The 24,854-nt window shown below is 33.5% G+C and overlaps 1 long non-coding RNA gene across 1 annotated transcript; it reads right to left on the bottom strand.

Moving 5' to 3' along the window:
* Positions 1-13,267: 13,267 nt before the first annotated feature.
* Positions 13,268-24,845, bottom strand: LOC130469396 (uncharacterized). Its single transcript, XR_008929921.1, has 3 exons — positions 24,718-24,845; positions 13,702-13,833; positions 13,268-13,537 (listed from the first exon to the last, which is right to left on the bottom strand). It is a non-coding gene; the product is annotated as an uncharacterized lncRNA (long non-coding RNA).
* Positions 24,846-24,854: the final 9 nt, after the last annotated feature.

The raw sequence follows: 24,854 nt of genomic DNA, 5'->3' as shown, positions 1-24,854 counted from the left end.
CAACGGGATCATTGTCCTTGCAAATGTGTGTTTTAGTGTTGTTGTGTTGGTGCTTTTGATGCATAAATCAAGGTTGTTTTTAGGTGTATACAAAAAGGGTCCAAGCTTGGTAGTTAAAGGTCTAAATCACTACATTGATGATGCCATATACGAAATACTCTGTATTAGGTAACTACTCCATCATAATGAAGCATATTCAGTCCAACTAACGACTAATCCATATTTTACGCTTCGCAACAAATCTTTCATCGATTTTATTTCTATAATCATAATAGATTAAAACCCGACTACAATATCAACAAAAGAACACGAGATCTATATTTAACAACAAAGATCAAAGGATTTATCAGACATGCAATTATAAGGAAACACCATGTCAATTTGATTCAAGCCAACAATACAAAACACCCCCAAATTACACTATTAATGGTAGAAATTATATACAAATTGAAATGGAAAATGAATAAAACAATTGGAACCATCAACAATTGGAAAATAATCTCCCGTAAATTGGACTGAGATTGGAGATACAAGAAGGAAGAACCCAGAAAAGAACATACGGGAATGTAGATTGGAGAAACTCGCGTTCATCGCCTTCCTCCGATTCACCGCATTATCCATCTTTAAAATTGCAAACCCCTAAAAAAAATCAAATTGCGTAAAAAATTGAAAATTGCAAACCCAAACAAATTATCCATTATATCACCCACAAAACTGCACCAAAATCCAGAATAGTCATCCACAAATATTATGGAAAAGCAGTCCCTAATTTGCAGAAAAATCGAACAAAATTAAACTCCCACAATCCCTTTTCGGTGCTTGTCAAGTGGTACTTCGTGGGATGATGAGAAATGGGTTGGAGAATGCAATACTTTTAACCGGTTCCGCCATCGTCGCGAACGCCTGACACGCCGCGGTGAGATCCGCTCTCATTGGCGACCTACACGGGCTGATCGGAGGCGATAGCATGTCGGATAAGTCGTCGCTTGAACTGATATTGGAGAAACAAGAAGGGCGAACCCACAGAAGAGGGTATAAGGTTGAATTCGGATTGGGATGCGGATATGAATTCATGTTGGGTTAGGCTAATCAATGGGGTAGAAATATTTGTTTTGTGAAGAGAGCAAAAATGGCAGAAGAAGAGAGGAGAGAGAAGAAGAAGAAGAAGAGAGAAAGATGGGTCGAACAACAGAGAGGAGAGGAGGGAGAAGAAGAATAAGAGAGAAAGGAAATTTTTTATTTTTTTTTAAAAAAAAAAAGTTAAATGTAGAATATTGGGTGAGTAAAGGTATAAAGGTAAACTAACGTTAACGGAGCACCAAGGGCCGTTAAGTCTAGGGGCATTTGGTGCACTTTAAGTTTAAATAGGGGTATACTATGTATTTTGAAACACGCAGGGGTATTTGGTGAATTTCGTGAAACCTCAGGGGCATTTCATGAAAAAACCGTTAAGTCATTAACCTTTTTAGACTATTTTACAATAACAAATTGTATAATACATTCATGATTTATCCCTTATAAAATGGGATTATCCATACCATTTTCACCACAACATCTTATCCCCTTACTTTTTATTCAAAATTACAAGAGTGATGGATAGCTCAATTGGTTAGAGCTTCCATCCCGGTTCCAGGTGATCCTGGAATTGATTATCATTGCCGCCATTGTGGCTCAGTCCCACACAAAAAAAACATAAACATATCTCCTTCATTTTTTCCGATCAAACATGTTTTCGGCCGATGACAAAATGCATATTGTCGGTAGTATTTCAACTTTCCATTTTGATTATTATTTGGATTTTGTTGCACTTTGATTTTTCTTAAACATATATTTAATATTATTATTATAGTTTTTATCTTACTTTTCGCTTTAATTAACTATATTATTGTGATTTATTTATACGTGATTAATAATAATAAACTAAGGGGAGAAAAAAAGATAACATTTTAAGGATAGCTAATTATTATGAGTGTGATTAATTTATTATAATGTTGATTACTAATTTTAATGATATTTGATTGTAATTAAAACGGGCACAAAGGCTATGGATACACAGGGGGTAAGTGGTCCCTGTGTACCCTGCATTGCCACGTCATACCCAAATTTCAAATAGAATTTTCAGCTTACATTTGAATTTGAAATTCAAATGACTGAGGGTTTTTTTTTCTGTTGATGATATCAAAGCTTGATGTTCAATTTTTATTTTTATTTTGATCTTTTCTTCACTTCATCTCTGTCAATGAAAGGGGATGAACAGTGGTAAAAAATATTAATGTGGACACCCCTCTTTAATTAATTTCACTCGAAAAAAGAATGTTGGTATCCCTGTAGAATGCAAAATAAATTTCATCGTTTTTTTTTTATAATTTTGTGCGAATTAAGACCTGATATTTACACAAAATCAATATTGATTTTTTGTTTAATGTTTAATTTACGAATTTTTTTTTCTTCTGAATTTCAGATTTGAGAAGATGAAGGCGGATTTTCCTAAGTTAATTTTCTGTGTTTAAGGACCCAAAAGAAAATTGAAAAATAGGGTTTGTCTAGGCTCGAACCCCGTACCTTAGCATAGTGGAATGAAAGAGCTTTTAATAGTGCTAGTAACCAATGTGACAGTGAGGCAAAGTCATTGACAAATGTCATTGAAAATTGTAGTTTATCACTCTTTGTATTTGAAAACGTTAGTGAGTGTTTAATTTTACGTTGTTTGTCAAAATTGACTCCCCATAATTTTGTTGTACATTTTTATATCATGTTTAAATATATCTCCCATATTTTGTTGTTCATTTGTATATCCTGTTAAAAATTATTCCCAAAATTTTGTTTTATTTTTGTGGACCGAATTTATTATTTGAATCAATCATGTCCTTAATAAACTGTAATTGCAACTTATATGATTATTCATTAGTTAAAAATTCATGCAAAACAAATACTACATCAAAATAACAACTTATAATATATATCCCATAAGTCCTTAGTCGTAGGTTGTTATATCCTAGTTGTGTACACAAATGTTACATCATAATACCGTACACAAATCAAAAAATGTCATACAAAAGTTGTAAATCCCTCCGAAACATTAATAAGTGTCGTTTTGACTACTTAAGTTAGACACTAATAAGTAATGATAAACAAAATGTTACATATTAGCCTATTACCGAAAACTTAATCCTCACCGAACAACCTCCTCAACGACTCACCATAATCATCATCGTCCCAAATCCTTTTCCAATCCTTGCAAACTGCTCGTATGATTTTCCCCTGACGGGCCCACGATCTCGTTGTGGAACACATCATGCGCCTTCATCAAAGAACATTACAAAACCATAATTAGAAATTTTGTTTAACTAAATTAACACTACGAAATCTAAATTAAGACCAAAACATAATTTCCAAAATTTGCCAAAAAACAACACTACGAAACATAATTAACACTACGAAACCTAAATTAAAACCAAAATTGTGTACGAAACCAATATTAACACTAAAAATTAACTATTAACACTACGAAACCTAAAGTAAGACCAAAATTGTGAACAAAACATAATTTCCAAAATTTCCCAAAAAATAACACTACGAAACATAATTAAAATCATGATTTATTGTAATCTCTTTGAGTAAAGAAAATAACTAAATTTTTAGTTACCTTGATCTCGTCCATGCTTGCGTGTTTGTTGCTGAAAAGTTGAGGTTTATTTGATTGTTGAAGGGGAAGAGAGAATGAGTAGAATTGTTGGAGTGAAATTGAGGTTTATTTGATTGATGAAGGGGAAGAGTGTCTTATTTATAATGTCTTAGTATTGAAGTTTAATAGCCCTAAGTAATCTAGGTTGTGAGGCATTAATTCTAAGTTGCATGGCTCGCAAAGTAACGCAAGCTCACTCACTGTACAACTTTTCAACTCCCTCTTCGTTATTTTCACACGGCTAAACTAGTGTCTTTGTATTGAGATTGGAGTATTTGCCATAGCTAAAACATTTAATAGTAATTTTGTAAGATTTTGTTGTATATATCCTGCAGCAAATAAACTTTCGTTGAAAAACGAAAAAGGAGTTCAGCTTTATCGTTATGTGTGGGACGCATGTTGATGAAGAATGTGAAGGAAGCCAGCGAGATTAAAGCAATGTAAAGGCTAAAAGATAAAAGTGGTCTCTAGTTTACGTTTTTTCGCAAATTGTTTGTAAATAATTTTCGTAAATTTATTCACAAATGTGTAAAATTCAGTTGCTTTATTTATTTATAAAAGAAAAAATCAGATAATATTAAAAAGATGCCTATTTGGTGTAATTGATATATCGAAAATGATAAAGGTCGCAACATGCGACCTTTAAGCTGTGTCACAATGGTGACATGGCACGCTTATGTGTCATGAATGTATTTGGAAACTAAAATATTTAGATTTTATAACCTATTATACATATTACAAAAAAGGTAGGAAAATCTTAATATTCTAATTTACAAATTTAATAATGTAATTTTTAATTTCAGGAAAATAATTATAATTTGTATAGGAAATTAGAAAAAATACTTTTAATTATTTATATGATATAGGAAATTAAAATAAAAAATACATTTACTAATTTATACGGTGTACTTAGAAAATAAAAAATACAGTACATTAAATAATAAAAATTAGGAAAAGATATTTCGGCTTTATTGGTTTATTAGTTTTGTTCTTTCACCTTCGTCTTTCCCGTTTACCCTCTCCCCCCGTAAAAAAGAAAAAAAAAGAAGTGTTCTTCAATGGTATGAATAATATGGTGCGTGTAGTGCATGTGGCTAAAATTGACCCTTCCTTCTCCTTGCTCGAGAGAACTGTAAAAATTTCAGTTTCTAATCTAATCACTCATCAATCTCCCTCACAAATTACAGAAAAAGAAACACAATTTGCGAAATTGCAATTCATTTGTTTTAGCATCTAAAAAAAACTTTGAATCAGAGAATGAGTCATGAATCTGCGGTGAATCAGGGAATTGTTATTATTTTAGTTTTGGTGGAATGAGCCATTAATCAGGAAACTTATAAATTGTAGTAATAAATTATCGACAAACTTCTACTGTAAAATTTTGCCATAAATCGTAGCACTGTAGTATTCAATTTCCATGAATGATCTGCTTATGTGAGAATTAAAGACATCAAAAGAGGAAGTGGAGAGGAAATTAGTACGGCAGTTTTTCGTTCTAGTTTTTAACAATTTTAGTGAAAATATAGTCAACTAAAGGTGTGGTGTAGATTTATCATCACCTGAAATAATTAAATAAATGGTTGTGATTGAAAGCTTACAATAGCTACATAATTAGTGTAGCCATTGTAAAATTGTCCATAATTAGATTATAAATTAGTGTATTTTTTAAAATTAAATTGATGTATTTTTTAATTGCACAAAAATATATTATTAGATTATAATTATAATTTTGATAAATTTGTAATTAATAAGATAAAAGGAAACATATATTTACTATAAATATAATAAATATTTGTTTCCTTCTTTCTATCAACTACCGTATATATATATTTTCATAGTAAAAATATTGAATTGATAGTAAAAAAAAAATCGATGACGTGTAGCCTACGTGGCGCCTATTTGTACTAATGAAACGCCGACACGTAAGATTGCGACAACTAAATGTTGTCGCAACTTGCGACCTATATCATCGTCCTTGATATATATTGTATTATTTCGCATGGTTAGTATTATAACGACATTAACAATATTAGACAGATATAACAATGTAAATTATCGTAAAAATAATAATTTAAAGATTGGTAATGAAAAAATGTGTAAGTAATTCAGGAAGAATATAATTGTAGGAAGATTTATGATGGAAGAAACGCAAGGGAAAACACGAATGGGGTGTTCCTTGCTCTATACCCATATTTGTTTTACTATTTTTTTTTTGTGGTACGTAATGGATGTAGATACTCCCACAGAATTAGTGTTTATATAGATGTCAAATTTGTTACCGTTGCAATTCAAAATGAATAAAAAAATTAATTCTTCCATACTAATACAACGAAAACATTAAGTCTGTACCATGATACAAGTTTAAAATTCATAAGACTGTACCATGGTACAAGCTAAAAATGCATAAGTTTCTAAAAAAAAATCGGACAAAAAAAACCTCTTGTGAAGACTCGATCATTTTGTCGCCTACGACGTGATGGTGGCGGTGGTGGCCAGCGGTGGTGGTTAGATTTGGGGTGGGAAGGTAATAGGGTCAATGAGGGGGGTAAATAAAGGAGGGTATATGGGTAAATAAGTGGGGCGGTTTTGAGTAATATGGGGCGGTAAATAGTAAGCCCCATAAAGTAAAACCCGAAGCAACGCCCGGGCCACACACTAGTATAAGAACCTAAAAATTGTTGTTACATCTAAGCTTCCTCTTCACTCTAACATTTGGTTCTTGTGTCATTATCATTTGTTTCCACTTTGGGACAATTTTAGTTTTCTTGTTTTCAAGTATCACGTGTACATCAAGATTATGTTATAGAAAAGTAACTTAATAAAAGGTGAATGGAATATATAATTAGTGTTCAATAAGTATAGTTTAGAAAATTTCATGAAATAACCCAATACGTATGAACAAATCAATTTATTATGAAAATTATAAAATAATTGTTATGATATATAGGACGGAGCATGATGAATGTCTTGCAAACTAATAGTAGCTCCCCATGTTTGACAATTCACTTGACAATTCACATTGTATCATTGTAGTAAATAGTCAAATTTGTCATACTACAATAGTAACAAGTTCCCCTATAAATACTTACCTCCAGATTGTAATTTCTCTTCACAACTCAATACGAGTAATATATCTGAGTTTTGTAATCTTCCTATCTGTTAATAAAACTTTTGGTTTCTTTCTATTACCTCACAACAAGTTATCAGCATGAATTTTTCCTCATGTATATTTTTACCTATCACTCAAAAATTTAGAAATAGTGATATATGTTTTTTTTTTTAACAAAATATTTCTGAGGAGTATGTTCTATAGTTGTCCGTATTTGGGATCCTCTATATCAGAAACTCTAAACACCTAGTCATCAAAAAAAGTTCTCATTGATATATGTCTTATGAGCAACCTGGTAAAATTAGTCATGCATTATCATTACACACACACACACACACACACACACATATATATATATAATATACCACTCTCTTGCATGCCTACATGCATATAGATAGACTAGACATAAAATAAAATAATTTATTTTTTTTGAAAAACAATGTAGCTTTTATTTTTAGCTACATCTTTATTTTTGTTTCAAACCCACGATCTCTTAAACAGATTAGGGTTTTGGGACCATTACGGCTTGCATCCCGGAGGATATCCTTTTACAAATTTAAATTTTATATATATACTATTTATTTTCAAATCCACACTGACACTTTTTTTCTGGTAGTAAGTAATAAAATTATTAACCCTTTAGACTATTTTACTATAACAAATTGTATAATACAAACATGATTTATCCCCTATAAAAGGGGATTACCCGTCCCTTTTTCACCACACGACATCTTATCTCCTTCTTACTTTTTATCCAAAACCAAATAAATTTTCCTCCTCCATTTTTTCCCATCAAACATGTTTTCGAGCGGTGACCCTAATCCTCCACATGACCACATGTCTTCACCTTCGAAGAAGATTTAAGAAAATTAAAACAATATTTTGTTTGAATAATGGCTTTAGTAGTCCTTCTTATGGCATTAATGATTTTCAACAAATGAAGATCTTCATTTTTTTTGTTTTAATGATGACTTTAGCAGGAACAAAATGCATAATGTCAGTAGTACTTCAATTTTCCATTTTGATTATTATTTGCATTTTGTTGCACTTTAATTTTTCTTAACCATATATGTAATATAATTATTGTCGTTTTTATCTTAATTTTCACTTTAATTAACTATGTTATCGTGAATTATTTATACGTGATTCATAATAATAAACTAAGGGGGAGAAGAAAAGATAAGATTTTATGGATAGTTAATTATTATGAGTATGATAAATTTATTATAATGTTGATTACCAAGTTTAATGATTAATTTGTTATTGTTAAAATGGGATATTTGATGAAAAGTAAATTCAATGTCCTAGACTTGTTTGGACACAATTTTTTGGAATGGACTGTTGATGTACAAATGAACTAAAACGTCCAAGGACTGGACCATAACATAAAAGATATAATGGTTCCAGACACCACATAAATTAAATTGCCGCCGAGCAGGAAAAGGCCAAAGCCACAATCCTCATAAGACATCATTTACATGACAACATGAAAACTAAATATATGCTGGTGGAAAATCCCAAAGAGTTGTGGGATGGCCTTAAAGAAAGATATAGACACCATAAAAGGGTGCTTCTGTCAAATGCTCAATTTGACTGGACTTGTATGAGGCTCTAGGATTTTAAATCTATCCGTGAATATAACTCCACGTCATTCTACTGAAATATTGAGATCAAGCGGTCACGAAAGATCAAACTATAGAGAAAACCCTCTCCACATTTCATGCGAACAATATTATATTGCAACAACAATAACGGGAGAGGGGCTTTAAGAAATATTCTGAGCTGGTTTCTATATTGTTGGCTGCTGAACAGAACAATGATCTTTTGTTGAAGAACCATAATCTCAGACCAACTGCGTCTATGGCATTCAATGAATCAAATGTCGTTGAAAGGTCAAACCCACCCGAAGCAAATGTTGCTTATAGAGGTGGGCGTGGAAGGCATAACAACTGCGGTACATGACGCGTAAACCAACGCGGAAGTGGTCGTGGTAGTGGCAGGGGTTATCTCGCCCCTAGAAACAATAATCACAAAGGGCATCAACAAGGAAATTAAAACCACACCCTTTCAAAAGAAAAAGACACATGCTTTAGATGTGGCATGACTAGCAATTGGAAAAAAAATATGTCGTACTACCAAACATTTCATAGATTTGTACCAAGCCTCCATAAAAGGCAAAAGAAAAGTTGCAGAGGGAAACTATGTAAATGAGGAAAATTCCTCAGGGCCAAGATTTGATGTGTCCGATTTCTTCATGGATAACACTGACAATAACATATTTGGGGGATAATAGTAACATATAGATACCCCATCTAAAATTATGTCATGTATTGTTCTTATGTGTTTTTCTTATGTACTTTTCAGTTACCTTGTTATGAACTTTTAAATTTTCATCAATAAAGAATTTATTATAATAATTTTCTCTAAACTAATCGCATATTTATTTATGAAGATATGAATTAACCTGAAGTTGGTTCCCAATATCAATGCCTTCTGGATAGTGAAACAACGCATAATATCTTAAAAGATAGAAAGTATTTTTCAAAACCGACAAAGTTCCAAGCAAATGTCAATACCATTTCCAGGACAACAAAGCTAATAGAAGTATTTGAAAGAGCTTGCATTGTGCTCACAAATAGAACAAAATTTATTATTAATGACGCTTTATATTCGAGTAAATCTCGAAGAAATCTCTTAAGTTTTAAAGATGTGCGTCAAAATGACTATCATTTAGAAACAATGATATTGGATCAAAAAGAATATTTATACCTCACGGTAGAAAAATGTGGCAAGAAACATATTTATGAGAAACTTCCAGCATACTCTTCAAGGGTATATCATATGCATATACGACCATTTGAAATAAATATGATATCTAACAAGAAGTTAGATTACAAGAATTTGCTCACATTGTGGCATGACCGTTTGAGTCATCCTGGAACAGGAATGATGCACAAGATTATAGAAAATTCAACCGGGCATTCAATAAGGAATGTTAAAATACCCAGATCAAATGAATTGGCATGCTCTGCATGCTCGCTTGGAAAATTGATTATAAGGCCATCCTAAAACAAATTTGCCACCGAATCTCCATCCTTTTTAGAAAAATTCAGGGAGATATTTGCGGGCCAATTAATCCTGCAAGTGAACCATTTCGATATTTTATGGTATTGATTGATGCTTCAACACGATGGTCCCATGTGAGTCTCTTGTCAAATAGAAATGTTGCATTTGCAATTATACTTGCTCAAATTATCAAATTAAGAACTTAATTCTCATACCATACAGTAAAGAGAATAAGACTCAACAATATTGGAGAATTTACATCTCAAACTTTTAATGATTATTGCATGTCGATTGAAATTGTTGTTGAACATCCAGTGGCTCATGTGCATACACAAAATGGTCTCGTTGAATCACTTATCAAGATACTACAATTTATTGCGAGACCATTGTTAATGCCATAAAAAAATACCTTCATCTGCTTGGGCCCATGCTATTTTACACGCGACAATGGTAATAAGATTGAGACCGATAGCTTATCATGATTTCTCGCCACTATAGTTGGTATATGGTCGAGAAAAAAATGTCTCACATCTAAAAATATTTGGTTGTGTCGTGTATGTTCCCATTTCTCCACCCCAACGCACCAAAATGGGTCCACAAAGAAGGCTGAGAATTTATGTTTGGGTATGATCCCCCCTCCATATTTAGATACCTTGAGCCAATGACTGGTGATTTGTTTAAAGCAAGGTTTGCCGACTGTCATTTTAATGAGTCAGTATTCCCTGCCTTAGGGGGAGAGAAAGTGGACCCACGGAAAAAGGAGATTGAAATCATATGGAATGCAACACAGCTATCAATATTTGATCCGCGAAAAAATTCATGTCAACAAGAAGTAAAGAAAATTGTTCATTTACAAAGTGTTGCAAATCAATTGCCTGGTGCATTCACGGGTACAAAGAAGGTGATAAAGTCATATATACTAGCAGAGAATGCACATGCACGCATTGAAATTCCCACAGATAATAAGCCCATTGAAAATGATTCTATGGCACGACGAAAACATGGAAGGCCATTTGGTTCAAAAGATTCTAAACCAAGAAAAGCGAAAAGGCCTGATGAAGTAACAAATGAAATCATTATTGATCCTCCAAAAAAAGGTCATGAAAGACCAAATGAAAAGGAAAATAAAGATAAAGATGATCCTCCTAAAGAGGGTGAATAAAATCATAAATAAGTCGATAACAATGAAATGTCAATGAACTATGTTTCAACCAAGAAACATTATAACCGGAAATGTTATCGTAGATTAAATATTTGCTTACTCCATTGCAATTGAATTGATATCTGATAATAATGCCTGAACCAAAAATAGTGGATGAATGTTGTCGAAGACATGATTGGCCAAAATGGAAAGAGGCAATTCAGGCAGAAATGAAATCCCTTGAAAAACGAAATGTTTTTGGGAGAATATCCATTACACCAACGGGTGTAAAACCTGTCGAGCGCAAATGGGTATTTGTGAGAAAAAGAAACGAGAACAATAAGGTTACAAGATACAAGGCAAGACTAGTTGCCCAGGGTTTTTCTCAAATACCAGGGATTGATTATTAGGAGACATATTCGCCAGTAGTTGATACAACTAATCTTAAATTTCTAGTAAGCTTGACAGTTTTGAAAGAACTGCAAATACGATTAATGGACGTTGTGACCGCATATTTATGTGGGTCACTTGACGCAGGCATTTATATGAAAGTCCCTAAAGGACTACAATTACCAAAAAACCACAAGCCTAAAGAAATGCTTTCCATAAAGTTGAGAAGGTCACTTTATGGCTAAAATAATCTGGAAGGATGTGGTATAATCGCCTTAGTGAATACCTTGTGAAAGAAGGATTCAAAAACAACCAAGTCAGTCCTTGTGTTTTCATTAAGCGATCCCAGTCAAGATTCACTATCATTGCAGTATATGTGGATGATTGAAATATCATTGGAACTCCAAGAGAACTTGAACAAACTACAAAATACTTGATGAAAGGATTTGAGATGAAAGATCTTGGAAAACTAGGCTTTGTCTTGAACTACAAATTGAGCACTTGAAAGAGGGAATTTTTGTCCATCAATCAAATTACACATAAAGGGTTCTAAAACATTTTTACATGGAAAAAGAAAATCCAATGAATTCCCCTATGGTCGTCTGATCCTTGAATATGTACTATCAGTCAAGAAAAGATGCCACCCTCATTAGATATGCAGATGTTGAATACTTATCGGATCCACAGAAGGCCAAGTCACAAACTGGATGTTTTTCACTTATGGAGGTATTGCAATATCTTGGAAATTAACGAAACAACCGTTGATCGCGACATAATCAAACCATGCGGAATTGATTGCTCTTTATGAAGCTGGACGAGAATGTGTATGGCGTAGGTCAATGATCAGTAATATCCAAGAAGGATGTGGAATGAACTCAGTAACAGAAAATCCTACCATCATATACGAAGACAATATTGCATGCATCGCACAAGTAACAGAAGGGTACATCAAAGGAGACAGAACAAAATACATATCCCCAAAGTTGTTCTTCACACATTACCTCCAGAAAGAAGGAACGATAAACGATCAACATATTCAATCGTGTGACAACCTTGGAGATTTGTTTACCAAATCTCTTCCTTCAAAGAGGTTTGAGCCGTTGGTATATAAAATTGGAATGTGTCGTCTTCGTGAGCTATATTAAATTGAGGGGGAGTATTATATGCATTTCACTCTTTTTTCCTTCGATCAGGTTTTTTTATCCCACTGGGTTTTTCCTGATAAGGTTTCTAATGAGGCAGTATGCCAAATCATATAATCATAAAAGTTGTACTCTTTTTCCCTAGCTATGGTTTCTCTGTCCCACTGTGTTTTAGCAAGAAAGGTTTTTAATGAGACACTACATCGTTGAAGACGGACATCCAAGGGGAATGTTATGAGATATAGGACGGTGCATGATGAATGTCCTGCAAACTAATAGTAGCTCCCCATGTTTGACAATTCTCTTGACATTCACATTGTATCATTTATATTGTAGTAAATAATCAAATTTGTCATACTACAATAGTAACAAGTTTCCCCTATAAATGCTTACCTTCAGATTGTAATTTCTCTACACAACTCAATACGAGTAATATATCTGAGTTTTGTAATATTCCTATATGTTAGTAAAACTCTCGGTTTCTTTCTATTACCTCATAACAAGAATAGAATACACGATGGTATGTGCTAATTATGCTGACCAACATTATGTTTGGGTTAGTTACTCAATGACCAGAGTCATGAGTTTTTCCGCTAAATCCTTCGTCGTACCCTTTTTCGTTGATATTACAACTAATTTCCAAACTTTCACAATCAAATTAAACCAGGAAAATGTACTTTCAAACTTGTCCAATCAAATTAAAACCCGGAAAATGTACTTTCAAACTTGCCCAATCAAATTAAACCAGAAAAATGTATTCACCCCCAATTTCAATCAACCAACTAAAGTATTAATTCAAATTCAAAAAAATATATCTAAACAACAAAAAACGTCATTGTTTCGTTTCTCGAATGGATCGATAGGAAATTGGGTATAAATTCACTTTTAACAAATTCAAATCACAAAATTTAAAAAAAAAAATAAAAAAAGTTAAAAAAAATCGAATTGACAATCACTTACCTCAACTTTCTCGTGCAGCAGCAGCAGCAGCTTCCGCGCATTCACTAGGAGAGATAAAATCACGAATAATTTTGAATTCGAATTCAAATTTGGGGAAAACAAATCAGGTTATTCTGGAGAGATAGATTCGAAGGTTTCAATCAAATTATAAAAATTAAAGCTTACAAATATTAAAAGCACAAAGTTCGAAGAATTTAGGCTTATAAACCTTATGCTTGTCAATCGTTCTCCAGGATTGATTTGGCCACTGATTCCTCATCGCTGGAAAATCAGAGTCTCCAGCTTCCAGTGTCAGTTGGACCCCATAGGTGAAGAAACAACGGCGCATCTCCAATTTCTCCTTCGAATAGAGAAATTAATGTTTACATTATCAGATTATAAGAAAAATCAAAGCATAAAAAATATTTATACTCCAATTGAACTCGAATCAAACTAAAAATTGAAGAAAAATTACTGGTAAATCCGCAAATTTATTCTAGATCTTCTACGAAACCTTGAGTTTGAAAGAAATTCAAATCACAAAATCTGCAAATTTAAAATTAAAAATAAAAAACATAAAAATCGATTTGACAATCACTCACCTCAACTTTTTCGCGCAACAGCAGCTTCTGCGCATTCATTAGAAGAGAGAAAATCAAATTCTCAAAGAATTTTGAATTCAAATGTGATTTTGGAGAGAGAGAGATTCGAAGGTTTTGGGTTATGAGTTTGGGTTTTGAGAAAACGAAAATAGTCATTTCTGTTCTTTTTTTTTCTTTTGATAATTTGTTTTTCAATTACCAAGGGTATAGTGGACTATTCTAAGGGGGGATACCAAAAGTGGATTTACTAAATTAACCTCACTCTTCACTTATACAGAGTATAATAGAGATATCTACTTTCCTCTAGGGTCCACCACTACAATAGACTCCCTCTCTATTTTGAATAAAATATTTTTCCCATCATCTTTTTTCTACCCCCTCCCCTACTTGCTTTATTATTTTTATTAGATTAAACTCTCCTTCCTTAATACGCGTGTCGGACAACATGTAACTCTTAATAAAATACGGAGGGAGTAGAATACTAGTGGTCGAGGCGCGAGTTGCTCGTTGTATGCTCTGGAATAACCAATTTTGTATCAACTTTATTCTAATGCTCTATATATATTTGTATATAATGATATGTAGAGTGACAAGTTGTACCAACTTTGATTTAATTCTTACTTCACAATAACATAGCTTAGGAATAACTAATTTGGTATCAACTTTGTTCCAATGCTCGATATATATTTGTACTAATGATATGTAGAGTGATAAGTTGTACCGATTTTGATTTAATTATATGCTACGTTGTTTGTTTGCTACTCCGTATGTTAATTAATTTTTTTACCTCTCGAAGTCGGCGGCAGTTTCATGGATATGTCGAACAACTTCTTGTTGATATGTTAAATCCTGTTTGGGAGGTTCGGTAATGAGAGCAATTTAAGAATTAAATTTAAAAGTAAAATAAAATTTAGTGAGTACCATTAAATTTTAAAGTAAAATGAAATTTAGGGGGGGGGGGGATTACTATCAGAGGCGGACCTATGGTGCCCCCGTAAGGTCCATAGGGACCCCCATTATTTTTGAAAAAAATTTAGAAAGTATATGTATTTTGGAAAAGAATTTTTTAAAAAAATCTATACTTAAATAGGAAAAGCAATAATGAATAGGACAATAGATTATTGGAAAGTGGAAAAGTGGGAAAATAATTCCCAAGTTCCAATGTAAGTCACGTGAATCTTGGAATGATTCTAAGAATTGTAATTAATTTTTCATTCAATAAAAAAACCTCTAAAGTCTCATAATCGTGCTAACCACTATTGTTGCTCACGCCCATACCTCGTCAGATTGCCAGGAGCACGTCAACGGGGTACTCGAATCTTTGAAAAACGAGAATCATATGTTGGAAACCCACTACTTTGGTGCAATTCAAAATAGCTTTTCCAAAACATCTTTCTTTTTCCATTTTTTTAATAGTTACTTGTTTGGTTTAGGGAGTCTTCTCCTTTGTCAATTAACTGCGGAGTATCTTTTTTCTTTCCTTTTTAATGAAAAATCCAATAAATTAACTTTTTTTAGAACTCTGAACCAAAATTTTGGCACCGCCACTGATTAGGATTGACATTTATCTGTTACATATTAGTGATGATAATATTATGAAGCGGTTTCAATGAATGAAAAATCGTCGCAGACAATTGTATTTTTTGTAATAATTTTCATTTGTTAATTTCCTTGTATCTTATGAACAAATTATTATTTTAGTTTTTGAAATTGGTAGGTGACTTTTATTTTTTGTGTGCAATGAAGCTGTATTAAAATTTGGACCCCCATTTTATAATTTATGGGTCCGCCCCTGATTATTGTTCATAAGAAACATGAAACTAACTCCCACTTTTTAAGGGTTATAAATATTTACAAGCATTTAAGAGCATGACACTAAAGAAGGGGGTTTTTAAACGACACCCGCATTAGCTAAAAACGCCCCAATTTAATATGTAAAAGTACGCATTTACCCTTTTACTGCCTCCCTCCTAATCACCTTTGCTCATCCCTTCCCCAAATTCCGGCCACCACAAAAAAATTCTGACCACCCTACAATATTCTGGCGGATAGAAAAATTCTGGTGCGGGTATATCACTGTCATTGCTCTATTTCGCGGCCCCCCTACTGCTCTGTTTCATGCTCCCACCATGATCTCCCCCACCGTGGCCTGCTCTAACCACTGATATGTTCTCTCATAGATAGAATATTTCATACTTGTAAATATTCTTTAGTACTCTGTATTACTCCATGATTCTGAGAGTAAATTACGCTATTCTAGTAGTACATTATTGTCAATCACTATTAATCAAGGAATTACATTCTAATACTCATCTCCCCCACTGCTCTATTCTTGTGGCCTACTCTGTTCTCTCATTGTGCGGGTAGAAGCAGCAAATTAACGAGGCGATTTTTTTTTATGGGATTTGTCAAGTTCGAACATGGATTTTTCGAGGGAGTCAGGGAAGCTGCGCACCGGTTGTGCGCTGGCGACATGGAGGTCGTGCACAAGATCTGCGTGGCCGCCGTGTCGCCGGCGCACAACCGATGCGCGGCTGGCCTGACTCCCCCGCAAAGGTTGTGCGCGGGATTACAGCAGCATGCATTTTAACTTTCTTTTTTCTTTATTAATTTTTGTTATTATTTTTGTTATTATCGTAATATATTATTATTCTTTAATTATTGTTTAATTTAATGTTACTCTTATTATTGTTTAATTTGAAAAATTATTTTGTTTGATTATTGTTTAATATAATAGTTTTCGTTTATTATTAATAAAGTTTTTAAAAAATTGGGCGAAAGAAATGAAGGGAGTAGATAACATGTTTATAAGGGTAAAAGTGTACTTTCATATTAAAATTACGGGCAATTTTAACGTATTCGGGCGTCGAATAACGATACGCCTAAACAATGGTGCTTATATACGGAGTAGTATCTTTGTGACCTAATTTAGGTGATGTTATAACTATGGTGACACAAAAAGTGACAACATTTTTTGATATTTAAATGAATAAATGACACATTGTTTACAAGCCTTAATTAACTTGCAAAATTTGTTTATTGCATGAGCAAAAAATTAGTTGATAATTTGTATAAGGAGTTTGGGTATAAATGTTTATTGCTAAAGCATTTAAAATTTCTAAAATTTATGCATGTAACATGTAAATTGTACTGTTGTAATGTTGCATTTAAATTAAGTAAATTGTAATGTTGTAATGTTGCATTTAAATTTTGTAAATTGTAATTTTGTTTTTAATTTTCAGTAGATGTTAATAATTAGAAGTAATTATAGTTTGTTAATAAATAAAAGTATGGTTGTGTAACTTGTAAAAGTTAGTAGTCAAAGAAATGTTGTTAGGGATAGTAGTAAAAAAAATGTTTGTAAGAATTTTTTGTATGAGATTGTAACACTCAAAACAAATGCAACAATAAAAATGTAAAGAATTAACAATCTTTTTACAAATATTGTTAGTACCAACAACAATAATAACAAACTTCATCTAAAATCAACAATTATTAGATGTCTCACCCTGTGTGACTCTAACAACTCCAATACAATGCATGGTTGAAGACCTAAGCAAGAACATACAACAAACCTAAAAGAGTTGCAATTAGAAATACACACAAAGAATTGTGTTGCATTTGTTTAACTGAAACCTCTCTATACTACAACCATGCTGACAATTTACTAATGAGACAATTTACTAATGTATAATAAAAACAATTAAACTCAAATTTTTAAATGACAGGGTATTAAAGTTAAGCTCGTCTAGATGAACACGTTCACGCTTATTTTCAACGTTTCAAAAAATAGTTTTTTATAAGTATGCATTAGTAACCATGCACTTCAATTATTTAGTATTGGAAATGAAACTACTGGGAAAAGTTGAGTGAAAGTATTTGGTAAAACATGTTATTTGAAGTCACCATGATAAGTTGTTTATCTATGGCTATAACAAGATTTGATGCACTTTAACTGGCTGAAACGTGTGTGTGCATCATTATGTAGTCTAACACTTAAGTTTTTATTTTCTTTTCAAAATCTAACAGTAAGATACTTTATATAGTTCATATCACAAGGGTTATATACAATAAACACCAAACTATAAGAGAGATCAAAACATTGTCTCTTTTTCATTCAAAGTTGCTTACAATCATTGCTTTTACAACAAAACAAAGAAGAACATCTTGAAGGTAATGCAATGTCCATTAGTATGTTAATTTGATTCTAAAAACAATATGGTGATTAAATGTTGAGTCATATGTATATGTACATGTTTAGCTATGTATATGTACTTGTATTCTGTTCGCGTATATTTTTTTGTATATGCGACTTAATTTTGCGTGCTTGCCTAATAACGTCCTTTACGTGTTGTGCAGCGTTGTGGGATTCGTTACGGCCATCCTGAGCGTCGCTTATTTTTGTGGCGATCGTTCGGGTTTGCGGAGCACGTATTTTGGTATAACTCTTTGGCCAATTGGTTTATGAATGTTTGGGAAATTTTTAAGGTCGTTGGTTTTCTAGCATTATTTGTCACACACAATCATAACACAATCACGTAATTCGCTACACATAACTAACATTACACTATGAGGCAAAATAATAATATGTCATGTAGTTTATGATAGGCTTCTATGGGTAGTATTTGCGCCGGCTTGGTACCGCTTCTATCGCAGATCCAACACATGCCCCGGTCGAGGTAGTGCCTTCAACAGACGAATTTCGCCCAAAAGGCTAATCACGATGTAAGCCAAGGGGGCATGCACCAATGAGAGAGACCTAGTGGACGAGCGATTGGGTTTGGGACGGGTGTACTACTAGCGAAAGTGCCGAGTGGACAATATTCGAAGCGTATGCACCCCCCGGTTGGCGATGGGTATCCTTAGTCCCAACTCCCGAGATGAAACATCCCAAGGGAGCCAAGATTCGTTATGCGGTTCTGTCCGTTCACATTAATATGCTGATTTTCAGGTCGTCCCAACTTGATGGGGAAATAAACGCGGGGTAGGATCGTTTCACCCTTCGGCTATTTTGATTACCTACGAGCACGAGTATTTCCTTCACTATCCCCAGCGGAGTCGCCACTGTGAGGGGGTCGAAAAAGCACGAGGCTAATGCGTGACCTCGTCCCTCGTGGGCGTGACGTTTCTTTTTGTCAAATCAAGTGTAATTGGATTTCCTGTGAGTTTACACCCAATTGACTATTAATATAGGAGTCGCCATTCAGTTTTTAACGACAATGAGAAAAACTGACAAAACCCGGTTATTGTGACATAAAGGGAGTGCAATTATGTTTGACCACGACGGCCATAGGTTCCCTTGTGATCCCTGGTGTGGGGATCTCTCAACGTACACCCGCAAGGTAAAGATTGAGGGTTCGGGGGACTATAACTACCGAGAGGAGTACTCGCTCTTCGATAACTCCAGAGGCAGGATATCCTTACTAGCTCAGCATAAATAATTGAAGGGACATGCGTTAACTATTAAACTAATCTGAATTGATTTTAGCAATATGCAACACATAATACTAGATCGATCGTGATTATCTTGTTTAGATTGATTCAAGGGACCTAGCATGATAGTTCAATTTCCCAAGATATTATCTTTATTAGGCGTGATAGAACAATCAGATTTAATAGTTTAACAGTTTTATAAAAGGGCGAGGAAAGCGATTAAATCATGCGAAGGGACACATTACGACGCACCCTTGAGAGGTGCGTCATGGTTCTCAGAAAACTAACCACTTTGGCTTTGCTATTTCTCCTTTTATTTAACGAATCTCAAGTTTCCGGGCTTAATTCTTCAGCTACAAGGGACAGGATACGTTCTGTTCGATTTTTGGATCGATTGCGACAGAACGCGGGATCAATTTCGCAGCGTGAGGCTTAGGCTTAGGGGTTGGAGTCAATACTCAGGATATGAATTGTGTGTTGTGTTTTTCACGTCGAATTTGGGGCTGTATTTATAGAAAAGAGTTCGTGGAAAGATAGAATTTTAGAGCACTAATCCAAGAAGAATTAGGAGAGAACACGTACCCAGGTATTTTCAGCGCCCAGGGCTGGGCGTTAAAGATTTCGGCGCCCAGCTCTGGGCGTTGAAAATGGGATCCAGGCAATTTCAGCGCCTAGGGATGGGCGTTGAAAATGATGTTTGGGCCGAGTTCTTTGTCAGATTTGGACTCTTAGGATCCGGAGTGTTTGAGACTTATCCGGGTCTTTTAGTGCGTATTAACTTTATGACGGAATGCGTCTGGGCCCGTTACAAACTCTAGGTTCGTTAGGATTTTAATCAATACGTAACTCTTATTTTCGAATTAGACTAGGAATAGGATTCCTCTTGCAAATTCTATCTCTTTCAGGATTTATGTTGGAGCGCAACACCTAATTCTGACAGGTTTCTATCTTTTATGACTTGCCACTTTTAACAACTACCTATTATGGAAGTTACTATTTTTAACAGGTTTCTATAAATAGCAGGTTCGGGTGAAATGAAAAGGGTGATCGAGATTCATTATTTTATAGGAGATGCGTTGCCAAGTGGAGATTTATGTTCTCATCATCGAACCTTCCCTTTCGGGAATGGGGACAAAAGTAGGTGTCTACACTATGTAGTCCTTATCATTATCTCATATTATTTTTTGTCCTAATTGTTGACTTCATTAGATATAGGTTATGCTTCAAGATAAACACACTTAGATATAAATTATAATGTAGCATACCAATTTCTATCGGAGTTTTCTGTCATTACAATATACTTTTCACATGCAAGACCGCAATTGATTATCGTTTACATTAGTGATGTGTAAGATACAAACTTGTAAAAAAACGCATATGAATATTTAACACAATTATGTTACGTTAGCTCTACTTAACTAGTTGATTATGCGGACATGTCACACATGATGCAGGTCTTATGCATGAGAAACACTATACCCATCACCGCCTTGTCTAAATACCTCACCATGCATGTGCATGTCCCCCAGATCTTCTACTTTTTCAAATTGTTACCCGTCTAATGTGAACCGTTTACAACTTGTAACCTGTTTAATTCGAACCATATATAACTCGTAACCCATTTAATATGAACAATTTACAACACACCCATCTAAACGTTTAATCTAAATCGTTTACAACCCGTTTATCATCGATTAGTAGACTAAGTTATATATAATGTAGAAAATTTTTGGTATTTACTACCTCAAAAATACACCACTTTTGTATTTAGTACCTCGTGAAAATTTTATTAAGGATTTTTTGGTATTACTAACTTAAAAATATACCACTTTTGTGTTTACTATCTTATGAAAGTTTTATTTTAATTTACTACCTTAAAGTATGCTTTTGTTTAGAATCACTACCATTTTACAATTTTCTCATTTTGAAATTAAGATATCTCTTTCGTTTCTTAACCGTTTAGTGATTCAGAACCCATTTTTCTCATTTATGTGTAAGGATTCCATAGAGATCTTGCTTTTAAAATTTTGTAAAAGGTAAAATGAATTAAATAATATTTGTAATATCTAATATACATATATAAAGGAAGCATATTTGGTGAATTATTAGAGCGCCACGTAGGAAATCTAATGATTTCGGCCAATGAAAAATAAGATTTCTAGTTTATTTTTGAATTAAAAAAAATGAGTGCCACGTAGATGATTAATTAGGTGCCACACATATATTTTAATTAATGAATTAATAATATATACAACTCCATCCAAAATCAAACACTCTACTAATTAAAAAATAAATCTAAAATAAGATTCATCCAAAATCAAACACTAATCTAAAATAAAATTCAATCCAAAATCAAACACTAATCCAATAATAGAGCGCCACGTAGGAAATCTAATGGTTTCGGCCAAATAAAAATAAGATTTCAAAATTATTTTTTAATTAATAAGTCGGGTGCCACGTAGATAAATAATTAGGTGCCACATATTTTTATTAATTAATTACTAATATTACGCATATACAACTTCATAAAAAAAATAAACACTCTAATAATAAAAAAATAAAAAAAAAATCTAAAACGAAATTCAATCCAAAATAAAAAAACTAATCTAATATAATATATAAATATAGTAGTTAGCATATAAATGAGTTTTATTTTAACTTTACAATTTAGTAGACTATGTGCATCGCACGGGCTAAAATCTAGGTTTAGTATATTTGTGAATTGTCAAACAAATTATTTTGAAATGTCGGTTACAATGAAATCCTTATATAAAAAAGGAAAATAATGAACTTTGAATCACTTTGAATGATTAAGAAAAGAAACAGATATCTTAATTTTAAAATGAGAAAAATGTAAAGTGTAGTGATTCCAAACATAAACATACTTTAAGGTAGTAAATTAAAATAAAATTTTCATAAGGTAGCAAATACCAAAGTTGTGTATTTATAAGGTATTAAATGCCAAAAGATCATGCGATGTATCTAATAACTCTATTGATCTTAAAATCCTAAGACTTTTAACAATTATTTGTCGTCCTTGTCCCTAATTAAGGTCTCGATATTATAATTTATAAACGTATTGAAATTTGTGATTTTAGTAATAATCCGAAATTGTGATTTTATAATTTGAAAGCGAATTGTCCTAACCCGGAGTACAACCCGCTACCCATTTTATCTTGCTATTGATTTATCCACCCGTTATGAACCTAAACAAATGAGAAATAAAATGATAAGAATCCGAACCCGAATCGCTACGAACCTATATCTGATGTAACATGGCTAAACATGGTCAACCTAATCCATTTCAGACTGTTATACGATGAACTTTCGACCTTATATGATCCATATCCGTTATAATCCGTTAAACCTATTTCCAACCCAATGCGTTCCAATTAGACCCGGTACAACTATAACCCGATCCGATTATAACGTGATCGAATATGAACCTATGCTTAATCAACCCACCTCAACTCATTATTTTTTAAACCCAACCAATCCAATCCTTAGCCAAATAAACCAATTTCAACCCGAACTAATGAAACCGACCCAAACCTGATCCATTTGTCCAAACACCCCCCTTATCACTACGGTATTACCTACGCCGTATTACAAAGTGACAGCCGCTAGGCTAGTCACGGTTACAAACGTGGTGGTAAAAGGATGCTGCATTTTTAAAGCTCCCCAAACATCTTTCAACACAGTAGAGGGCAGACAGTCAGAATACCCGAGCCCACACCATTTTCCCTCTCTCGTTCCCCGTCCAATTCGCTCATCCTTTCCTCAAGGTTAGTTCTATAAAATGCCCCTTTTTTTCCTCCATTTCCTACTTCTGTCATGCAATTATTATACTCCATGTTGTAATTCGTGAATTGTTTTGTTGAATTTGCATCTTCGTTTGTCTAATTGAGCTCACATTTCAATTGCAGAATGTTGTAATTTGAAATTGTTGGTTAATTTCGCGAGTTAGGGTTTTCAATTTTTGTGTTTTTTGTTGTTTCATGTAGACAAGTAACTTCTCAATTGTTTTTTTTTTGTTTAGGGTTCGATGCTGATTGATTATTTTTCTTCGAAATCTTTGATGGTTGCCATATTTGTTTGTTGATTAAGCTGCTGGAAGTTAATTATAGAGTCGTTGGCAATGAATTGCAGCATGCGACCCCCCTGAGTGAACTATGCCAAAATCATACTTAGGATAGGGATTCAACTTTTTTAGCCAAAGACACATTTAAGGTTGTAGTTTTGTAGCGATAAACTAGCAGAGTTTGAATATGTTTGTACTCAAAAAAATGTTATTAGGTTTTTAATTTGATTGCTTTAGTGGTTGTTGGAATCTTGGATAATTTTTTCTTCAATGAGGAAAAGATAGAATCGACTACTATCTAATAGAGCTTATGAAGAAATCGAGTTGACGATATAAGTTGATCCTAAAACAAATGCATTCTAAAATGCCCATCATAAATTTTTTGCTGCAATTTGCCCCCTAATTATGTACAGCGACACAGCTTAGGGAAGAAAAGTGGATTACAAAAGAAAAGAGTAATATAGTAAAAATTTGTTATCGTTGTAATCGAAGTTTAATGAATTTTCTCTTTCTTCAGACTCCAAATCGCATAGTCGCATGACTGCTAGGCCCTAGCATCTGTTCTGCATCTCCTTCCTCTTCCTCCTGCCTCATCCTCCTCTTAAAACACTCCAACAGAACCACCACCACCTTGTAGTTATATGACTTATATCACCACCTCTAGTTGGCGGCAACTCTGCCAACTACCTCTCCTCTACTGCTGATATTCTCGGTATTATCTATTTTTTACCAACCTTTTTTAGATTTTACTTCTGATTTTATTTGTATTATGATAAATATATTTTGTTGGATTTTTTGTTAGCTTTGTACTGGTGTTGTTTTTATGTCTAATTCCTCTATACCGACTTCATAATTCTACCTGAAAGTCGTATTATCCGTTGTGATTTTTGATGGTCTACTTACCAGTTTATCAATGAAACAAAGTACTATAGGTGGAGTTTAGTTAACTGTAGTCTTCATAATTTTACTTGTAATTTGCGTATAGGTGGTGGGACTGACCCAATCCATTATGTTGGCCTCCTTCTTTGGATTTTAATTTTTGTTATTGATAGCGGTTCTAGAGGAGTGGGGGTTTCTTGAATGATTAGAGCTGAATTAACAATATTAGAGATGAGGCAGGCATGCATACTTGATTCTTCGGCGTTGACTGATGAAAATCACTTCTATCATTTTGCCTCCTTATAAAAAGCTTTTTTCTGTTGTTCTGGACTTCAGGTTGATGAATGTTGTAAACGGGCTTCAGAGAGTTTGACTTTGGTTTGAGCA

Source organism: Spinacia oleracea, chromosome 3, assembly GCF_020520425.1.
Source record: "Spinacia oleracea cultivar Varoflay chromosome 3, BTI_SOV_V1, whole genome shotgun sequence".
NCBI classification, from domain to species: domain Eukaryota; kingdom Viridiplantae; phylum Streptophyta; class Magnoliopsida; order Caryophyllales; family Amaranthaceae; genus Spinacia; species Spinacia oleracea.
This window is presented reverse-complemented; position numbering and strand designations above follow the sequence as displayed.